Below are 22441 nucleotides of genomic sequence, written 5' to 3'. Positions count from 1 at the left end.
CATCTCCCTTTTTTGTTTTTATTTTGAAATCTTAATGAGTTGTTCATCCTTTTGCACTGGAAAAATACCAAGCTGGAAATGTGTACTGCAGTTTCCTACTACTTATAGTCAGAAGCAGTTCACAGACAGGAAGAAGTGCTTATGAAACTTGAATGTGATTTCTTAAGCTTTGGAGAAATTAAAAATATATTTAAAGCAAACACACTGCAGAGTTTGAGATACATAATTTCCAATGACTTGTAGTCTTCTGAGATCTGGTGATTCAAGCTTGGAGGGTGGAGAAGAGGAAGGGGCAAAGCAGCAAGCTTAATCATCCACAACTTAAATCTTCTTTGTGAAATTAATCTGCATGAACCAATATATCATATGAGCATTTAATGTTCATTTTAGTATGTGCAAACTAAAGGCCCTAGGAATTTGATCTCCAGCCTAACACAGAAATTGATCAGTTGCAGCCAGTTTAGCCCAAAAGGCAAAGAAGGTAGTTCAGAAAGAGTGTTTGAGTCAGATGGCTTTATAGGAAGGAAGTACCAACCCCAAAGAAACCAAATTGTGGCTTATCTTCTGATGTCAGGCACAGACACAATGCCAAAAGGCAAGTCTCCTCAACTAGCAAATCAAGACTCTTCCTCATGGTGCTCTTTCCAAACCATACGCTAATACCTGTCACCTATTATTTCACCAGGGTCTGTTTCCCAGCAACAAGAAATACTTGCCTGCAGAATAGCAACCCTACATCTGCTGGTAAAGATCACAACCCTCTGAGAGACAGACAGTATTTCTCTAAGAAACTGAATTTTTCCCTTCTGTGCAACATTCATGAGCCCTTCCTTTGTGCTAAGTAGGCATGGATTGAGCATCAATCTACAAAGAAGAGCCAGCAAACCTGCAAAGGAGCCAGACAGCACAAGAAGTTGGATCCTGAAGACTTTTGTGCATGGTGTTTGTGAAGTCTGATAGAAGGTCACAGAAATAGCTGAGGTGGCATACAGCTAATAATAAGTGTCTGTAGATTTTACATTTCTTCCCTGCACCCTATACTGCTCTGTCCCCACACACAGAGAAATATTAACAGAATGGTCAGAAAAGACACAATGGTTTCACTGTTGTTTTTTTTAACTTTTTAATCAACATATTAAGATGAAATAAACACAAACTTTGCTTTTTTATTATTTATGTTTATCTAATACATTAAATCAAGTATGAAGATCATTATTCCTCTGTAGCTGTTTTTAAGTACAGCAAAGGAAAATAACTCTCTTAAAGTGGAAGAAGAAAAAGGAATTACCCCTAATCATCTTATGCATATCTTAAATAATGCAATTCAGAATTCAGTTCTATTAATCTCCACTTTTAAAAGTCACGATAACATGCAAAACATTACAAAACAGTGCATCTTCATAAGCAATGCTGTTATTCTGTCAACAGATTTGCAGTCTCAGAAGACAACCAACCAGAGAAGAGATAGTTTTCTTCAGCTTAAAAGATTTTGGCTGCAATGCACTTATTCTGGTATTGCATGTGATGACAAAGCAAGCTGGTTTTTTTTAAAAAAAAAAAGAAAAAAAATATGGCTTTAAATCTGCAACAATGGAAAGAAAAAGGACATAGAAAAAAGGGCTTGTTAACTTTTAAGTGAAACTGGATGCCAAATTTCATTGAAGCACTACTTTATAATCAGACCCTTGTTCCCTGATCCAAAAACTGACAGTGACTATATCTAACAGTAGTGTACAGACTAACAAGAAAATCTGGGCCAAAATTTGCTATCTCTGTGGCAGGAATTTCAGCCCAGAATTTGATTAGAAACCCATTGGAGTGCTGCAGTTTTTAGTAATAAGCAAAAGTTGAGTTACTTTTATTTATTTGCAAATCTGTTAGTGGATCACTCAGCTACCTTCTCTTCTCACAAAAGCAAACTTAGGAAGGTTGTGATTATCAAGCTCCCATAACAGAGTTAAAAAAGAGTTAATATACAGAAGTCACAGTTTAGAAAAATCTTTTTTTTTCCCATTTTTGGAATAGGTGAGTACTGTTACAAATCTCTTTATTTCTTTTGTGCAGACATTTCCCCATTAAATCCTTTTCCATGTATACAGATATTTTACTGAATAAAGTTTGACACATATTTCCAGTGGATTTCAGGTCACCTCCTAGGTTTCAGAAAAAAAAGTATGATTTTTTTTTTTCAGTCAGAAGCCCAAAAATATGATTGAACCAAGCTATCATACTGCATTACAGCTACTTTCATTACCACTGAACCTGTCATCTGCTGCAGTGCCCTGTGACCATAGGAAGCAGCAGGCAGTGCCCTGTCTTAAATTCTTACAAGAATTAGAATTAACAAACAATGAACGTCTCCAAGCTTCTGTATATTTCAGACTTTAAATAAAGAAGAGATCAAAGTGGGGAGGGGTGGGGAACCTTGAGCAGATAACCTTCAGATAACTTCTTAATAAAAAGGCAGAAAACATCATCTAGCCTTAGAAATACTGTCAGATAAAAAACAGCTAACTGAGTGCTAGCTATGTGCAGAGTTTACAGAGAAACAGCACCCATATTGCTAATTACTTGGTGATGGGTTATATTCATAAGAGCTCGTTTGAGCTTCTCTGCCATGGTAGGTTCTGTAGTTGTTGCTAATAAGTGAACAGCTTTTGAATTAATATCTCTGAGACTGAGAAGTACCCGGGGGAATCTTCTGACCTAGCAATGCTAAAACTGCAGCTGTGAAAATGTGTGGATAGCAGCACACATGATATTTCAACATGTGAAATGGTGTGTGTGCTTATGCATAGGGGGAGGGCACCTGTTCTAAGGGTACATGTGTGTCTTTGGAGGAGGTACCCACAGACATAGTTGAAATGTATCAGGCTTAAAGGAGGAAAATATCACAAGACAATGACTGACCCATCCACTGTCAGTTGCAGGCTATTGTTATATAAAACTCAATTGTTTTCAAAATTTGCTTTTTACCTTGTTTTTCTTGTTTTGTCTTTGGGCATATTTTTCTGTTCATGTTGCTTCAGTGATCTTTTGAATTGTGTTATTGTTTTAAAAGACATTTCAACAAAAAGTAAAACACCATCTGCCAAAAGTTCCTGTAATTTGTTTTACAACTATACAGCAGTATGTTGAGGTGTGTGGGGGCTCTTTCTTGTTCCCAGAAATACTGTTTGCTCTTGCAAAATTACAGTCTGTTAGATAGTTATTGTACTTTTATGGAGTTTTTTCTTCCAGATAACACATGCTATCAAAGACCTTTTTTTTCTTCCTTTTCTTTTTTACTTGCACACCACTTTTTAAAACAACCTTTTGTCCCATATTAAACTTATGGAGCACTTTAAGACCAGCTGTTGCTGACTGCCTGTTTTCCTCCACCTCCTAATGGAAATGATGCTTTCTATCATACAGAAATACTTTGTACTTTTTTTAGCAAACATACTCCATGGATTTTTGAAGCATTCTTCACTTAATATTAGGTTCATATTTTCTTACTAATGACACTCAAAGTTTTGCACTTCTGATGTAGAAGTCTACTACATTTTTTAAGAAAATAATGAATATGTGCACACCTAACACAGTAAAGATCACCATTTCTTCATTTCAGGTTGATAGCAACCCATTGATAATTTTCTCTGACTATGGTTTTTCACCCAGATCATAAATTCCCATGTTATGCAAGATTCTTACTTCAGTTTATATATACATCTCAAATAATTATCTCTTATTAGCTAAATCAGCTATTCTGTAACGGAAGAAAACCAGATTGGTTAGACAAGATGTGTATTGACAAATCATGTTGTAGGTTTCTCGTAACCTTGTTATTCTCCAGATTTTACACTCTCATAAGAAGAAATATTTCATTGTCTTGGATTCATCACTTGCTGTGTCTGATAGCTCTCTTTGGTCCATTTTCCTCTCGAGTATGTGTTCATATTCCCCATTTCATGGGACTAGCTTATGTATTCTGCACCTTAATAGTTTAAATTAAGTGTTCTAATGATTCTGCAGTTTAAAAACAAGGGCAATATACTTTTAATTTCTTATTAGTATTTGATAAGAATCTAAAAATACATTATTTTAATGAATTCAAGGCTTTCCTTTAAAACCATAAATGTCAGAGTTATTCTAGGGTGATTTTTTTGTTGTTGTTTGCTGTTTGATTAAAAAAAATGAGACCTGATATTTGCACTTAAATTGCTTCTGTGCAGGAGCTGAGCATTGTACACTAAGAGATACATGACAAGGTCCAACTCAGGTAGCCAAGATTCAGATCTGCTTGTGGTACATGGCCATTACCTTTTCTTATTAAGACAGCAGTCCTTCCTCTGAGATCATCAGTTCAATGTGCAAGAATTATTTAAGAACAGACTCACTGTAGAAAGTTTTGTTCTTCTACCATGTTTTTTATTCACCTTTCTTATAAATAAAGACAAGACAAAATGATAGAAACAAATCCATACACAAGCATGCACATATTCCAAAGATGATTTTCCTTTTTAGCATTTGTTTACAACCTTGTCCATGACTTCTTTGCCTCACTCCATATATGTATAATACAGTATAAATATAATTTTTTAAAAAATAACTCTTCCTTATTGTTACAAATCATCAACATTTTACAAAGGGGATTTATCCGTTGCATGGATTACATGTTTTCCTAACCAGTCTACCACCCACAGTATTATTAGCAGCACCCAAGAAACACGGATGATTGAATATACAAGAGACAATTATTTGAAAGTTAAAAAATTTAAGACCTGCATACTAAAGACCTTAATTGGTGATGGCATTTGACAGTATGCTGGTAGTTTGAACTCATTAAGTGCAACTGATGGTATCAGTCTTTTTTCTCTCAATATCTACTTCTCATGTTGCAAAAATTGTTCCTTGTTCAGGCAGAAAGTATCTTCATCATATAGATTTGAAGTGACTGTGCAAAGGTAGATCACAATCAGTCATTTTGCTATGCCACTATTATTGCCATCTTTACTTCTGCAAATCATCAGGATTTACTCAGAAATAAAATCCCTACCATTCAGGCTGGATATTCTTTTCTGTAAGCAATCTGAACAGCCAGGAAATAATACTGGGGTGGGAGTACTGTTAATGCTTACAAAGAATATGTGTCAAGCAGGTCTTATGTGGCCACAGAATATGATACACATCATGATAAAAAATTATGTTTAATCTGAAGGAGAGTAGGGAGGGACAGGAGAAAATCTTGTTGACTCTGGAGATTTTGTCTTCCGTGTTATAAAAAATGTGTATCAAAAAGCAAAGTACATAGTAAGCTGTATATAGGTGGAGAGTTCCTCTTTTTTTTTTTTTTTTTCTCCTCAGCTCTCAGCATCCAGACCAGTGACAACTTTGCTTGTATTAGGACTTGATAGGAAACAGAATGGGACTTCCGTATCTGCCCCAATTTAATAAAAGTCTGGTTTCTAAATCATGTTAGTCCAGTTTTGAAAAACATTAATGCTTTGTATATCAGCCCTTTTATCTTCTGATATTTTAAAACTATAAATAGTACTTTGGACACACACTGAATCTCAGGGCTTTGAATTTTACCTTTTTTGCAACAATAATAAAATACAGACACCATTCAGGTTGCCTGAATACATAAAAGCTACAATAAGTAAATCAATCTAAACAAGCAAGTTGAACTTACTTTTATACTGCATCTTCAGTTATTTCTGGTGGCTTAAAGAGCCTAAAGCTTCATTAAGCGGTGGAACAATAAGCTTAAAGGGTCCACTATAAAGAAAGTGAAACTTCTGGAAAGTGACTTTGTGGAAAATAAGACTGGGAAAAAGAGATAGTTGGGATCAGAAGAATGCATGCCACTGTATTTAGTAACACACATTGCAGGAGTTAAAAACCTCTACAGGTAGTCATTTAGTGTAAGAAGAACATAACTAAATTGCACAACTCTCCATTAGTTTCAAGGCAAATATTAAAGCTGGGCCTTCAGCAGGAAGGATTCAGAAACAATGAGTTAAGATGTGTATTCAGAGTGATCTGAAGCAAAATACTATGGTGTTCCAGATGCAGGGGCAGAGAATGCTGTTAAAATAACCATCTCTGATGTTCAAAAAGCAAGCTCTGTCTGAAAGAATTTTGTAGAATTTTGTTATCATTTTATAAATTAATATTGTAACCAAATTAGCAAAATTTAAAACTGTAAAATGTGACAAAATATTAAAACCTAATATTTGAAACCAGTCTTAACACATTAAAGAATGCAGAAAGCTTAAAACAAGAATTCACATGCAAAGACTACTGCTGCCTTATCCTTCCCAGAAAACTAGAGGACAGGGAGTCACTAGTCCTGAAACTCTTGTCAACTCAGAATGAAGGGAGAGTATAAACAGAATGAAACTTTGGCCATTTTTAAGAAAAAGATGAAACCTACTCCAACACACACTCCTGAGCAAGAACTGAGCAGTGACAAGAAGAAAACAGATTTTATCTGTTTTTGTCACTTATCTGTGCATAAATATCACAGCAAGATTGCTGAAAGGATACTCCACACTAATAGTCAGATTTCAGTGTCTAAAATAAAGATTGACATGAAAGAGTTAGCTCTTTCTCCTCGCCCTCTCTCAGTCTCTCAGGCGCAAAAATCAAACCTTGATGTGCAGGTTTTACAATGAATAAGTAACATAATTACCAAGGTGTGTCATATTGCCTTCCAAACGTCACAGCAGCTCTCCTAGCACTTCCATCTGCCTTTTCTCCATGCCTAGGAGCCAAGTGGGAGAGGAGGTCAGCCTGACACCACTGGTCATGACTGACAGCTGCCTGCTGAGGTTGATCCACAGGCTCCAGTTTTCATTGAAAAACAGGGAAACCATGATCACTTCAGATGCCTGTAGATCAATTATCTTTTCCTATTGGACTTGCAGGAGGAGAGGCCACAAGAGCCACAGTACCAGAGCAGCCGCACAGCAGCAGTCTGAGAGTCCTTCATCAATAGTTATGAGCACTTCTAACCCCTAAGTTTACAGACCCAGAGTTAGAGCATTTACAACATTTCCAAAGCCATTTATTTCTCTTAGGTATTTATTATGAGTTCCAAGTAGTCTTCTTACCTCTATAAAAGGCTAAGCTTTTTTTAAAAATCCTGACAAATTCTTAAGCTCATTAGCATTTCAGGACAACCTTATCTACTTTTAAATGTAACACAATAACTACATCTATCATTCAACCTACCACCTGTTCGATAGTGAAGTATGACAAGTTCTAAGATTATTTCAAAAGAAATGAGAAGTCATACTGAGTGCATGAAATAAATACTAGTGTCTATTTGGGCAACAACCTTCTGCATGTGCTTCAGCATGTAAATTCGTAGCTCTGCTTCTTAGTCTCTCCTCTATCCTTTTTGTCTCTTTTCTATAGATTGTAAGCTTTTCATGTATTAATCCATTGATTAGTTCACATTCATTATGCTGCCTAGCAGAGGAAAGGCCAAATATCTGCATCAGATTGTAGGGAAAAATCTAATAAAAATGGCTAGTAAAAGCAACAGTTGTAGTAATGGTACCTATATTCACCATCAAGTTTACTGATGTTCTGCTACACCGGTGGACCTCTACAAAACCTTCTACCAGATTTACCCACTTTAAAATTACAAAGATCATAGCATTAATCTTGTCTAACCTACCACTTAAAACAGGCTATTGAGTTTCAGCCAACAATTTCCACAGCGCACACAATTTCTGGTTGTTTCATGGACAAGTGTCTATCTTGTTTCATCAAATTCTTCTTGTTTACAAAATGTAAACAGCCTCATATACTTGCTCAGCAAGAGGGCTTTTGAACTGTTTTTGAATAGTTTTTGTTAACTTGAGATCAGGATATTCCAATTCATTGTTTGCAAGCATTTGGATCATTTTCATTCCAGGATGCATCTGAGTGTATAACTTTTGTTTTAACTTCTGCTGTTTTTAAAAGCTTATGCAATTCTGTCAGAGTTGCATCTATTTTACAGCATTACAATGTACATGCAAAGGAATCACCTTATAGCTCTGTTTCCAAATTAAAATATAAATTCTGTGAACACACATATGCATAGGTACAAAGAAAACATTCAAACAGTATTCACAGACAAGAAGCATCTGTGCCTAATGTAAGCACAAAGGGGGTGTTTCACAGCAGTTCCATTCACAACCAGCTTGTTGCTGCAGTTAGAAATGCTTAGAACAACACTATACGAATTCAGTAACTTTCAAGGACCAGAACTGGAAACTTGCACAGAACACTAGATATAACCTGGAAGGCAAGGGTGCCTAATTTTTTAGGGTGCCAACTAGGATTCTTACTATGCCATCATTATTATTATTTATGGCAAGGCTGGACTGGATTTACCTTAATAGAAGTCAAAACAGTTCTACAGTTATTTACTAATTCAAGATCTGTACCAAGCATTTCAAAAGGCTAATCAAACAGAGGAAAACCACTAGCAACCCATGGCTGGCTACTAAATACTTTTAGCTACTGCAGGAAGTTCCTTATAATATCCTGCCACGCAAAGGAGGGAAATTCTGACATACTCCTTTTTCTCTGACTTGGTGAACTCCTTTCCAGCCACTACAGAATCATTTTCCCTGTCATAAATTATATAACTAGGGTGTAAAAACTGTTTAAAGAACTTTTTTTACTTTTTCCCTAATCACACTCAGCAACAGACATTTTTTCAAAGTAAGAGTTGGACAGAGACACTGGAGGTGCTCCCCACTTTGTCCCTATACCCTTTCTGTGTTTTCATATCAAACTCTGGACTTTTCTTCCCTCTGATGTATAAATAAAAGGACATAACCATATTTTGTGAATTGTTGTAAATATGTTGCAAGGATCATAAAAAAAGAAACAAAGTAAAGACAGATTGTAAAACAGGTTTAGTGAGGAATAAAAGGGGGAGGTAAAAGTATATAAAACACAAATTATGGATCTGTGGTGACTGATATGGAATCTGACTCAGTGCACAGTGATTACAAGCTGATCTGACACAAAGAACACAATGATAGTCTATTCCTTACTTCAGGCTGAATTAAAATTTCTTCATGGTTTTTTTAGTTGTCCATAGACATTATTTGCTTTTGTTGCTTAACTCTAGATGTCATTTATTTTAATGCTTTATTTTTCTGCGTACTCTCATTTCAAGTTCCCATCTGTAAATAATACTGCTGCTACTGTGAAAAATACTGTTCCAAATCTCTGATTTTTCCTCTTTTTTCTTGGAAAGACTTTAAGCATCCACATAAGCACTGCAGATAACTGATCTTAAATTCTCCTGAGAAAAGTTCTTCTCATGAGTTTCTCAATTCTTTCTAGGTTCAGACAGGTAATAAGATAGTGTGACAATCACTGTGATTTGTACTAACTTGGATTAACTGAAGAAGAATAGAAGGAAAAGCTACAGTGCAATTGATTAGAGAAACCCTCGTGGCATCTCTGAAAGTAAATGGTTACTAGCTCATGGGAACTGGTATAAGCATATCGTAGGCTTTTCTGTAATTGAAAAGACTCCCCTCTACAGTGACAAATTTAGATCGCTTTTTCTATGATACCTTACAGCTGTGAGCCCATTTATGTCAAGTCGAGGAACCTATTTATCAGTCCAAAGAACCAAATTCCTATTTATATTTTCATGACTGGGTGGCTGAACTACCAGCTGCTGTTTCAATCTTTTCTTTCTTAATCAGTACCTGAGATCTTGGAAAGGCATTTAGAATAACAATGTTCTTAAAGTACAATGAGGAGAGAAAAGAAGTCTTGTCAGTCTGAGGAATGAGAAGTGTTCCTCTCCACTATGAGCTTGAAAAATATGGAGATGAGAATTGCTTTCTGTGGATTTAAAAAACAATCATGTTCTTTCTCTATCACTGAAGTTCTTTGTTATTATTCATATATATTATTTATACATTCTTCTGCAAAAATGAGTTATATACTATGTGGAAGTTAAGGTGAGTTTTATATTTTATGTCTATTTCTGAGATAGAAGACTCCTTTTACTGGCTTCAGTTACAGTCTCTCCTCCTGATCCTAACAGTTTTTCCAAAGCAACACTCACACCCATGGTTAAGACTGTACTATTATTATTCACTGCAATAGCATTTAGAAGCTGAATCAGAAGCTATGTGGTCAAACATGTTGCAAGCCTATTGTTAAAAGACTCTGACTGTGCAGAAGGCTCAGTGGCCAGCTTCAGCAAGATCAGGGACAATGTGGCTTCGTTCTCTTATTCTCATGCTGGTCCCTCTAGGTGCTGTTGTTAGTTTTAGCTTTTCACTTTCTTTAGACACACATTTTATTTTGGATGCTTAATCACTGTTAATCAACATTGTTAGCAAGTAGTTATTTTAAACCGTTTTCTGCAGAGCATCCCTTATAATTGGTTATCATCTTCTTTTTCACCAACTGGCTGAATTTTATTCATTTTAATTTGGAGGCCAGAGCAGCTGAAGCTGAACATATAAATCAGTTAATGCTGTCACCAGCTTCTTTAGGAAACAAAACATAACACAATTCTGTTTTATTTTTGCCATGTTTGAGTAAAACTAACAAATGTTCTTCATTGTTTACATTGCTTTCATCTTCCTCAGCTGTTAACAAAAGCACAAAACTAAATGGATCCACTACCAGGATTCAGAAAACAGCACAATGGGTAAAAGTTTAAGAAATCTGTCTCTCATATTAGCCTAAAGGACAGAAAATCCTTGGCATATCACTTTACTTCTTTGTAACTCAGTGACCCTAAGTAATTATTCTTTCTTACAAACACTTTCATACCTAAGTGGAGTAGTAATATATATTGTAAAGAAATTGTTCTGCTCTGCTATTATTAAGAGCTGAGAGATACTACTTTAGAATCCTTCTGGTCACATACAAGAATTTCTTTCTAATAAAATTTTCCCATAACTAATGCGGTTATCAAATATTAAAGCAGGACTGAATCAAAAAGACTTTCTGCTTGTTGGAAGAAAAATAAAAATACATTAAATTAACTGCTAAGTAGCCTTATTAATAGGAAACATCTGTTAAAATAATGTGCATGCACACTATGTGCCCTGTCTTGTTTGTTCTATATTGTTCTCCATTCCACAGCTTGGAAGCCATTTACTGACAAGGAATTACTGATTTTTTTCATCTTAATGCATTTGGTAAATCAGAGACAGCATTTTGCAAATTTTGGGCCTTGATTTTTATTTGCATATAAAAAGAACCATGTTAAAAGAACACATTAATGCTGTAAAAGCAAGCACTTGAACCTGGGAAGTAAAAAATGGAAAGTTGTGTCCCCACAGAAGAAGGTCTTGTATCTTGTAGTAGCAGTAGTAATAGTAGTAGTAGCAGTAGTAGTAGTAATAATAATACTGGACAAAATACGATACTCTTCCTAGTTCTGTGCTAAGAACTGTTGAACTGCTTTTTCTGTATTTTTCAGTTTTTGGGGGAGGGTTTTGACCATTTAGCCTGGGGTACCAAATTGAATACTTCAATCAAAATGGATGAAGTTTTTCAAAGTGAAAACAGTAAAAAAAGCATCTTGTAATGGGTGAAACAATCTTAATGCTAATCTCTTTTTCATTAAATGGTTGTGAAAAGCCAAATGCGCTTTGAAAGTCAAGTCAAAAGACTGATAATAACACTTCACTGTCATCCAATAATCTCATCACAATCATTAGTGAAGTATATTTCACATAAAGCCTGGAAATGAGAATGCTGTTTCCTCACCTTAATATTAGGGCACTGGCACACAAAAAATTGCAGAGAAACTTTCTGACAGAAGTGGAAACATAGTCCAGATAAACTCACTCAGTATTAGAGCCACAAGACACCATTGCCTTAATAAAAGCACAAGGCTAGATAGTCATTTAAAAGATATAGAAAGTCAAGCTGAGAAAGTTGAAATTAAATCTGAAATTATGAAAGCCAGATAAAAGCTTTTCAGCTGGTGTGACACAGGCTAAATGGAACTTGGAGAGGAAAATTGAAAGAACAGAGACTTGTAGGAAAACTAAGTATGTAGGATTGCTGACAATTCCTACAGGTAAGGGGGAAGAAGTCCGAGAGGGATTCAGAGAGAAATATTAGATATTGATGAGGAAAATTGTTCTTGCTATAAGAAATACTGTCATGAGAACTCCCACCAGAGACTGAGGGAACAGAAATTAAGTATGTCTAATAACTGAAGTAAAGGCAACTACATATAGACTCTGCTCTCATGTGGGGACAGATCATCACCAATTGCAGGTACAGAAAGCTCCAGGTAACCCTATTCAGGAAAACACTTTTCATGATACTGTTAATCTTCATTCTGCAGAGCTGTACAGTGAGAAGTCAGTGAGGTGCCTGGACAATGCTGTTTCTCTAGCTCAGAAAGGAAATGCTGGTTTTTGGCAAAGCAACCTGCAGCAAAATCACAAATTACTGCCTGTAAGTTAGACATCACCTAAAGCACTTCAGTAGAGGGTTTCCCCCTTCATTGGACACATGGCAAAATTACAAATGTGCCCATAATTAGCATAAATCAAACATAACTCACCTGTAGTCACTGGAAATTCAGGGGTGAAAGAACTGTGTACAAGAAGATTTTAGCTTAGTTTAGGGTTCTCCATGGATGACCTGTCTGAAATTATCCTTTTTAAGAAAATGGAAATTTTAACATCCAAGGTTTAGCCCTCTTGCATGACTGCAGTAGAATAATAATTAATTTTAAAACCAGAAGACTCTAAGCACAAGCAAAATAGACTCATAAGCCTGACCTTTAAGCTCCAAATTATGTTGCTTTACATGGATTGCTACAAAGAACTTTCCTTCACATTTGGCAAAATACTTGGTAAAACACAATCTAGAGAAGATAATATGTGATAAAAATGTATTTTTGGTACATTTTTCATCTAAAGCAAAAAGATTTTTTCTCCTTTTGCAACAATTGGACCATTTGTTACAATGAGAACTATTTTAGCCTCTTTCAAGAAATGAGACTTCAGGTAATCATGAACAACATTTTCCAAATAAAATCCCAGGTGGGAAAGCTTTAAAAAAAATACTGAAGACAAAGTTTATTCCATGAACAGGAGGACCAACAGAGCTTGTATTTCAGAGGATTTGAGGACATCTTTTCATGGTCTGCTCCAGAAAAACCTCACTCTCATTCTGCACCATGTCTCCATAGACCACCTCTCCCTCCTGCAATTTACCTCCACCACATATTTTTTTGAGCAATCACCTTCCATCCACACTCCCCATGGCTGGGTCTGTCTCTGCTCACTCTGTGAGCGAGCAACCTGGTGGGCCAGTGGGTCCCCTTATGGCCTTTGCTTCGTTGGAGCAAGGTTTGTGTCTCTAACCTTTAACCTCCATGTAGCCCAAAACTTGTTGGAACTTGGTATTCCTGAGGTTTATGTGCTCAACACAACTGCAAAAGTCTAATTTTCTTTGGAAACCAGGCTAGAGTCAAGTTTTTGTTGGGCTGCAGCAGGAATACAGCTTGGCAGTAAAAAGGTAAAGATCCATCATTGGAAACCTCTTGCAGATTATAGGATCACCTCAGTCAGTTGACTTCCTAGTGGAGAAGAGGACCACATCATAGAAAGTGCTTCTGACAAATGACTTTCCATATCCTACATGCAGAACTGTTCCAAGAAGCCCCAGATTGCTGCTACCCGTTTCAATAAATGACAGGTCTTTGCCAATTAAAGTTTCCAGTCATCATTTTAGCACTAGCATGGGAACGTGGGTGGGAGCAGGCTATTGTTGGGCATTTGTAGTCATAAGACCAGACCAGCCAGCACAGATTTACATGGTCTGTGCAAACAAACGGGAACATCCTTTAATTTTCACCTACAGATGTCTGTGTTTATGGCTCTATCCTGTCCCCCAGACTCTGCTTTGTCACTGATATAGCCACATGTCTATCTGCCTTGCCCTTGTCATCACTTAGGACTGTTTAAAATGTCTCCCTGCCTTGCTACTGAAAAACAATACATACAGAGATAAGAATTTGATTGAAGGATGTGAGAAGCTAAATGTATGTCACATTTCTACATCTCTGCATTCAGCAGCAGAAAAGCAGTAATACTGACATGCAAATACCTATATAATGCCTGAAATAATGTGCACAGATAGACCATAGAAATTAAAATCACTGGGAATATTAATACCCAGTGCATCCCAAATATTACTATACAGAAGAGAAGAAAGAAGTAAATCATAAAAATTACTTTATAAAAAATGAATATTTTATGGTGATTTAGCAGATATGGACCCATGTTTCCTTTAGGAAATTTTCTGAGATTTATATTATCTCTACCAGAATATTTTAAACACATCTTTAAACAACACACGGTAGCTGATTTTGCAAAGTGAGCAAGTGAAAACTTCTAATTTCATTTGCTAAATAAGTTATTTTATAGCCTATTTGGTAAAGAAGCCAGGTTTCTGATTGTTTTACATAATGGACAGAAGCTGCTGACTATTCTCTAAATGAAGTAGTGAAATTGCCTATTGTTCTGGAGAAGCATTTTTTCAAAATCATTCTAACTTACATATTTGCTGGCTGAGCCTATCAAATTTACTCACAGAACAGCTTTCAGAAAGTTGCAGACAGTAAACATATTTACCCACAGCTTCTGTGTAATGATTCATACAAAATCTAAACAATTGTTCATATCCCATATCTTACACACATATTAGGAGAGATTAAATTTTGTGCTTTAGCTTGCTGAAATTTTCATATAGGATGAACAGCCTTTGAGAACACGAAAGATCTGGTCCAAAGCTCCAAAACCTTTTTTCTTTTGCAGTTTTCATTGTATACAAAAAAAACTCACTCAAAATTTTATATTCCCAATATTACAGTTAAAATAAAAGAATGCATGAAATGATATGACTTTGACATTTCACATCAAAGTCTTTCAGAAATTTGAATATCATGAACACCAACCTGGGCTTTAGCTTTAAAGATATTTTTCTCAAATCAAGTTCTGAATCTTAGTTTAAGGTCACAATCTAAACATAATAGAAACGTTCAAATATACCAACCTGTAAGGTATACATGGTATTTTTAAGCAAAGTTCAATTAAAACTTTCTTGGCACTAGTAGGTAGTACTACTACTTGGTAGGTAGTGCCTGAAGTGCTGTGATGGAGGGATACAGGATTTTTAGGTAGCAGAGGTTGGCAAAGTGAGGAGGGGGAGTGACCCTTTCTGTAACAGACTATCAGGAATGCACAGAGCTCTGCCTTAGGATGGGACAGGAGTCAGTCAAGAGCTTATGGATCAAAATTAGCAGGCAGACCAACATGGATGTCATTGCAGTGGATATCTCCTTAGACCACCTGATCAGGAAGAAGTAGATGAGGTTTTCTTCAAACACCTGGAAGGAGCCTCACATTTACAAGCTGTGGTCCTCAGGGCACTTTAAGCATCCTGATATCTGCTGGAAGGACAGTAAAGCAAGGCTAAAGCAATCTGAGAGATTTCTTTAGTGCTTTGATGGCAACTTCCTGGCACAGGTAACTGAGAAGCCAACAAAGGAAAGATGCTCTACTGTACCTGATACTTAAAGAAGAAGGAAGAACTAGTGGTGGAGGTGAAAGTCAGAGGCAGCCCTGGCTGCAGTGACCATGAGATGGTGGAGGTCAGGATCCTAACAGGAGATAGTAGCGTCAAAAGCAGGAACACAGCCCTAGATTTCAGGAAAGCAGGGTTCAGCCTCTTCAGAGATCTGCTTTGAAGAATCCTGTGGGATACCCTGGAGAGAAGAGAGGTACAGCAGTGTCACCTGATAATCAAGGATCACCTCCTCTGAGCTCAAGAAGGGCCCATCCTGACAAGTAGGAAATCAAGCAAATGCAACAGGAGGCCTGCATGGATGAGCAAGAGCTACTGACCTAACTCGGACATAGGATGACAGAGTACAAGAGATAGAAGCAGGGGCAGGTGACCCAGGACAAGTATAAAGTTGCTGTCTGTTGCAGGGATGAGCTTATGAAGGCCAAGGCCAACCTGGAGTTGAATCTGGCACAGGCTGTGAAAGGCAACAAGAAAGGTTTCTACAAGTATATAAATGACAAAAGAAAAACGAGAGAAATTTTGGGCCCACTGCTGAATGGGTCAGGGGAACTGGTGACTCGGACAAGACTCAGAATGACTCAGAGAAGGCCAAGGTACTCAATGTCTTCAAAAAATGTTCCTAGAAGTATTAAAGTTACATTACCAATATCTTTCTTAGATACTCAGAGCTTTATACAGTTGTTAAGGGTTACATTAGGACAATACAGAACTATTCAGATTATCATAGCAACTTTATTACAAACCTTGTGTTTATAAGGTATTTCTTTAGTGCCTTACATGTGGCCACTGAAGACTTCACAGTCATCTTTCAAAATGTTATGCAAAGATGGATAGGAAGTCTTTTCCATTTCAGAGCTGGGGAAAGTAAGAAATGCAGAAAGCAAAATCACTGAAGTCCAAAACCCTTGGGCATTTCACTGTCTTGTAGAAAGCTCTTGTTTGCAAGGGACAGAAGCTTTTGCAATGGTTATGTGCACTTGTGTGCATCTGCCTGCAGAAGGGAAGTTTATCTTCTGGCTTAAACATTTGGAGAAAGCCAACATTTTTTTTGCAGCATAGGTAGTAGATAAATTTATGGCAGAAGAAATTGAATCTGTATATGTATGGAAGTTCACCACATGGAAACCACAATTTACCTGTAATAATAAAAATCCAATCATACCTGAAAAGCTTAATACACCCAGTCTTTTCTTACTGTATAGATAGGATCCTGAGAAATAATGAAACATTTTCCTGTTGATATACAAAAAAAGCAAACCATGCATGAGATGATACCTTTTTCATGGCATCTGCATAGATTTTGGGATTAACAATTTGTAAATGACCCTTTTAATTCTAGTTCATTTATTTGAATAAAGCTTGGGGCATTTTCAGATTGGTGTTCACTTACAGAAACTGATGGTCTAAATATGGAATATGTTAGGGATGTTTAGATTATTATTCATAGTATTTTTTTATGTAGAATTAGATCACAAGAATAACACCTACTTACTTACATGAATGGAGAAATAATTGCAGCATGATATGTCTAGGCTTTTGCAGATCAGAATTCATGGAGTATGTGTCTTTCCAAGTCACAGAATGACGCTTTTCAACCAAAACTGCAGGTGTCTCAGAGGAAGGAAGTCTCACTTTCTTCCTTCATTAATACCAAGATCCAGGTTTAACAGACCAGTGGATGTATTTTCTTGAAAGGGACATTAGGAGTGACTAGTGAAAACGTAAGACATTAATTTTAGCCTGAATGCTATACGGGTAACTAGTGATTTTAATGAGTATCAAATTCCATTTTTTACCTTCCCCAGACATTGATAGTGAATTCATTGGCTCTGCTGGCTTGCACTGTCATTGTTCATCACAACTGCATACAGGACTGTATTCGCAGGGGGGAAAGTAGTTACCTAGGAAGTCAGAAGTTATCCTGCTTGTTGTGCGAATCACAGCAGCAAGCCTGAAATGAACTCTTTTCAACAAATAACTAGCACAGAGAGCGTTGTGATGGGGAGCATTTTACACTGATTTCCTTTGCAATTCCCATCCATGGCAATTTTACAATATAAAAGCCATAAAAATGTTTACTCTAAAATTCCAGAGCTCTGCTGCTCTTGAAAGATGTACACAACTAAATCAGCCCCCTGTAGTTAAACCAGACACAGAAAAGACTAAATTCTCTCTCTTTCTGTACGAAGACTTAGAATAAATCAGTGATTCCTGTGTAAAAAGACATATGAATAACACATATATAATTGCTGTATAAATCGTCCTCACCTCAGGGAAGAAAAGCCACTGAAGCTTGAAAGCCTGGCTTGCATCACCAACCACCAATGTTCCAGATTACCTTCACTAAAGCCTTCATGCTAGTGGCTGGGGTATCCTTTTCCCAAAAGCTTCAGCCTTTATTTCATGTGCATCTTACTTATGGTGGCATATGATAGAAAACAACACATATAAGGGAAAATTTAGGCCCTCTGCTTACTCACCTCTGGCATTCACAGGAAAGTCATGGACATTTTGGCTCATGGACAGCATTCCTCTTATGCTTACACCTGCCTCCTTTGTGTACTCGGCATGCTGCCACTCAAATTCTGTGTTGCTCTGTTTACTGGAGGTCCATATCAGCTGAAATGTTTAAGGGGGGGAGTAGTGTCAGAATTTTAGATGTTTCTCTAAAACAAAGCTGATTTTCTCTTTTATTTTTCATTTATCCAACATATTTAGATTTGAGATATGAAGCAGTAATTCCAGATTTCTATGGAAAACAGCTTTTTTCCTTCTGGACACTAAAGTATTCAGGCTACATACTATGCCCATTCCCTATGTAGTGTCTTTCTCTTTTATATGCTTTGAATTTTATGGCATAGCTAGTGTGCTATATTCTGCATTGGTATATTGCCAAGCAAAATTGAGCACCAACTGGATACATACATAATTCAGAAGAAAGAAATAATAAATTTGTATACGATATACTAATAAAAATGATACATACATAATTCAGAAGAAAGAAATAATAAATTTGTATACGATATACTAATAAAAATGATAAATCAGTATTAACTATGTTAACTGAGGACAGAATATGTAACACTGAGGTGTTTATCTCATTATGTTTGTTTATTGATACCAATAATGCAAAACAAAAAATAAAATATCTTACAGCCTGATCAAGAAAAAATGTAGTAGCAATTAACTAATCAAACAACAAACAGCTAGTTCGAGTACAACTTGCAGTAATTAGAACTTGAAATAACAGCTCACAATATTTGTCAATATAAATATACTAAGTATATTATGTGATCAGCCTCTTAGTAGCGAGATTTCATTGTTTATATTTACTCCTATAATATATTTACAGATGTAATGCAGTATATTTTGGAGGTCTTACTCCATGAAATCTGAATACCAGCAATTTTTACAAAGAACAAAGTATGCTCATAATATGTCTTCCTTGTTCATATATATTGCTGTGTGTACTTACTTGCATGGTTACACTTTAACTTGAAAAACATCCCTGACATGTCACTTCATCTTTTCCATAAATTAATAAGAATTTACTATCCTACTGATAGTACTCACTAAACATATCCAGACAACTACATAATTTTGAGCATTTGTGTCCTAATACATTGAAGTAGAATAATCCACCCACCTATGATGGTAAAGGCAGAGTTATCAAGGAAATACTTTTTTATCTTACATTTTTTAATTTTAGCAACTTCTTTGTATGTGCATATGCATAACTGTCTGACTACTCTCCTGAAAGTCTCAAACTCAGATATCATTCCAAGACATGTCCATTTTTAAAGTCACTCATACCTGTCTTTTTTTTGTGACCTCCATGTTTTAGACTGTGATACTGAGTTTCTATTCTCTTACCATCATCTACCACTAAGTTCAGCTTAGGTCCAAAAGGCCATAAGAATCTTTCCTATTCATTCAAATAAATAGACTATCTTGCAGTCTTGGTCCCAGTGACAGGGACCCTTGAAGAATCAGGTAGCCTGTTTAGCTCCCCTTTTTTGCTCAGCTTAAATTTTTTACATCTAGGCTGTAGTTAAGGAGGGAAAACCCAGCAACATATGCCCAGCTGAGAAGAGGACATTTCTGATGTCACAGTGTAAGGAGCTTGATGGAGAAGTAAATGGCTTACAAGAGTATCACCTGTGGATTGTATGATTCCAAGAAGCGAGAGCAAAGCAACTGAAGAAATCGTTGTGCCTATACACTGCTATGACATCCTTTCACTTCAATAAATATGTGCTGTATAATGACACCTGTACAGAAGGAAGCATCAAGTTTGTGCAGAAATCCCATCACACCACCTTTGGTAAATTAATCCAGGCTCAAGTCTAGAAGGACAAATGGCTCAAACCAGTTGCAGTGATAATTTCAGTTGCCATAAAACTGCCCTGTCACTGAGTGTAACCTAACCAGAAACTCCATACACATGAATGAAACTTGACTACCAAAGACAAGATCCAACTGACCAGTCTGTACAGATGAAAACCTGATCTCTCTCTTCTTTGGTCATTATCTAAGTGGCATCACTTCCTCGTCTTGATTAGATAATAAAATGTATTATAAAAAAGGACAGAAAGAAATAACAATTACAATGAACTTCTGAAATTAAACTACTGACAAATCACTTTTGGAGAAATTCAGGGTTCACCTGTTGGTCTTATATAAAAATACAGTACATGAACACAGATTAATTAATGCATTTATTTAAGCAGGGACTGAAAATGCTTGGCTCCCCCTTCTTGAAAATAAGACCAAATTAAACCATTTTTAAATTGAAAATGCAAAATCCTTATAAAGCAGTCAGAGGTCAGGTGATGAGTGAAGACCAAATGTTTGCAATAATAATAAGCACAGGCATCAAAAACAAAACAGAAACTGGCATAGGAATCAGAGGTATGCAAAATCAAATGGGTTGTGGATATACACTGTGATGACATTATTTTTCAGTGCTAACCTTCTGTAGACTAATCCTTCCTGAGATATGCTTAGAAATTTATATTAACCTGTTATAGGAAAAAACACAGGTGCCTTATCAAAACTGTAGCTGGAGCCCATTCCCCTGATTACAAGTGATTCTCCGTGGAAGAAGCTTGGAAAATACACTTTGTGGCAACTGACTCATCTATAACAGAAACAATTGTTACACTTCTGAGGAAAAGATATATTAAAATGAAAGAGAAAATGAAACAACAGGTGTCAAAATATCACAGAGCATTTAAAGCACCATTAACTTGCACACATTTTGCAAAAAATAAAATAAAAAATTATCATTAAGAAACCTCTGAGGGCTATAAAGGATATATTTTGCATATTTTACAATAAGATTATATAAAAAAGCAAAGGGGTGAGTTAAACAAAGAGAGAGGATCTGTTTAAGGGAGTAGCTGTTTAGGGTGGAGAGGAGATGCTCATCATAGGCCTTCCAAGCTATTTATCTGACTAACAATACACTGCTAAAAAATGTTTGATTGAATGTGAGACTTAGTAACTTGTCTCATAATGCTCGTAAGCTTTAGTGGCAATAAACTTAGTATTTAGCAAAATTTGAGAAAATGCTGTGCAGGCAGATGGTGAATATATGCCTAAAGTCTATCCCAAAGCTGCAAACACTACCATCTGCTCCTGCAGTGATCTGTTTTTTGCTCAGTGCCATTGTTTAGACCTAGGGATCAAATTTTCACAAGATAGCAGTTTGACATGTAGAAGTCATTCAGGGGATTTTCTTTCTTTATCCAGATCAGGCTGATTTGCCTCACTGGACCCAGTGCCTCAATGGCAGTGGAGAATACCATGATGCAGCTCAGGAGTCACACACAGGATAAAAATCTCTCCACCTCCCCAGTCTTAGGTCAATTATGTGCCAGGTTCATGTTTTAGTGTAGCTCTTTCTTAAGGAAGAATTTTCAGGATATAATTCTGAAAAGAAATTTAAAGATATATGATAACATATACAGTGAATATGTCCTTGCTTTAGTGTGAAGAAACTTTTAATACACTGTATTGCAGACCTACCTATCCAGCAAAGTTTAATTTTTTCTTTAGTTTGCTTTTTGTATATATGTTTGTATTTATATTTGCCTAACAGTTTCTCTCCTTGGTGCTGTTATTACCTTAGTATTTGTATAATTCCTACAGCAATTGGTGGGTGTTGAATGGTGAAGAATAGGCTAAAGGACAATACCGTCCTATGGCTATTTGAAAGGTAGCTACAAATGCAAAACAGTTTCTACTTGTTATTTGTAGATCACCTAAAATGTGACACCCACCACAAACTGCAGGTTGGTGAAACAATTTCCAACACTGGAACAGGATGCCCGAAAGAGGTGGTGGGATTTTCATTGCTGGAGGTTTTCAAGATTTAGCTACTCAAAGCAAGGACTGACCAACCCTAGGACTGGAAACAATTCCCTCTGTAGAGATTGTGCATGAGGTCCCACCTCATCAGCTGTGCTGTGATTACATCCAGGATCAAGCACCCTATGGTGTTAGGCTAGCATTCTGCAATTTCTCTCTAGGGATTTTCAGGCAGGGAAAGATACCTGTGGTTGTGCAGGTGTCAAGGAAATCTTGGACTGCTCACATCATGCTGTAGAGTTCATGAGTGCATATCTGTATGGATCAGGACAATGCCATGTGGGATACATCTGACTTGCTGGGAATACACAGATTGACTTCACTGAATGTGGGCAGTTGGTCCAGAGATTATGTTTCACTAGGGGTTGTGACGCTTAGAGCTAAAGGGAGAAAAAATTATAAAATATTCAGTTTAGAAATTTCAAGAGTGAAGATCATCACAAAGTTTACCACATATTGCAACAGGATGATTCAAGTTGCA

This window comes from Pelecanus crispus, chromosome Z, assembly GCF_030463565.1.
Source record: "Pelecanus crispus isolate bPelCri1 chromosome Z, bPelCri1.pri, whole genome shotgun sequence".
NCBI lineage: Eukaryota > Metazoa > Chordata > Aves > Pelecaniformes > Pelecanidae > Pelecanus > Pelecanus crispus.
The sequence above is the reverse complement of the archived record's forward strand: the minus strand, read 5'-3'. Positions refer to the sequence as shown.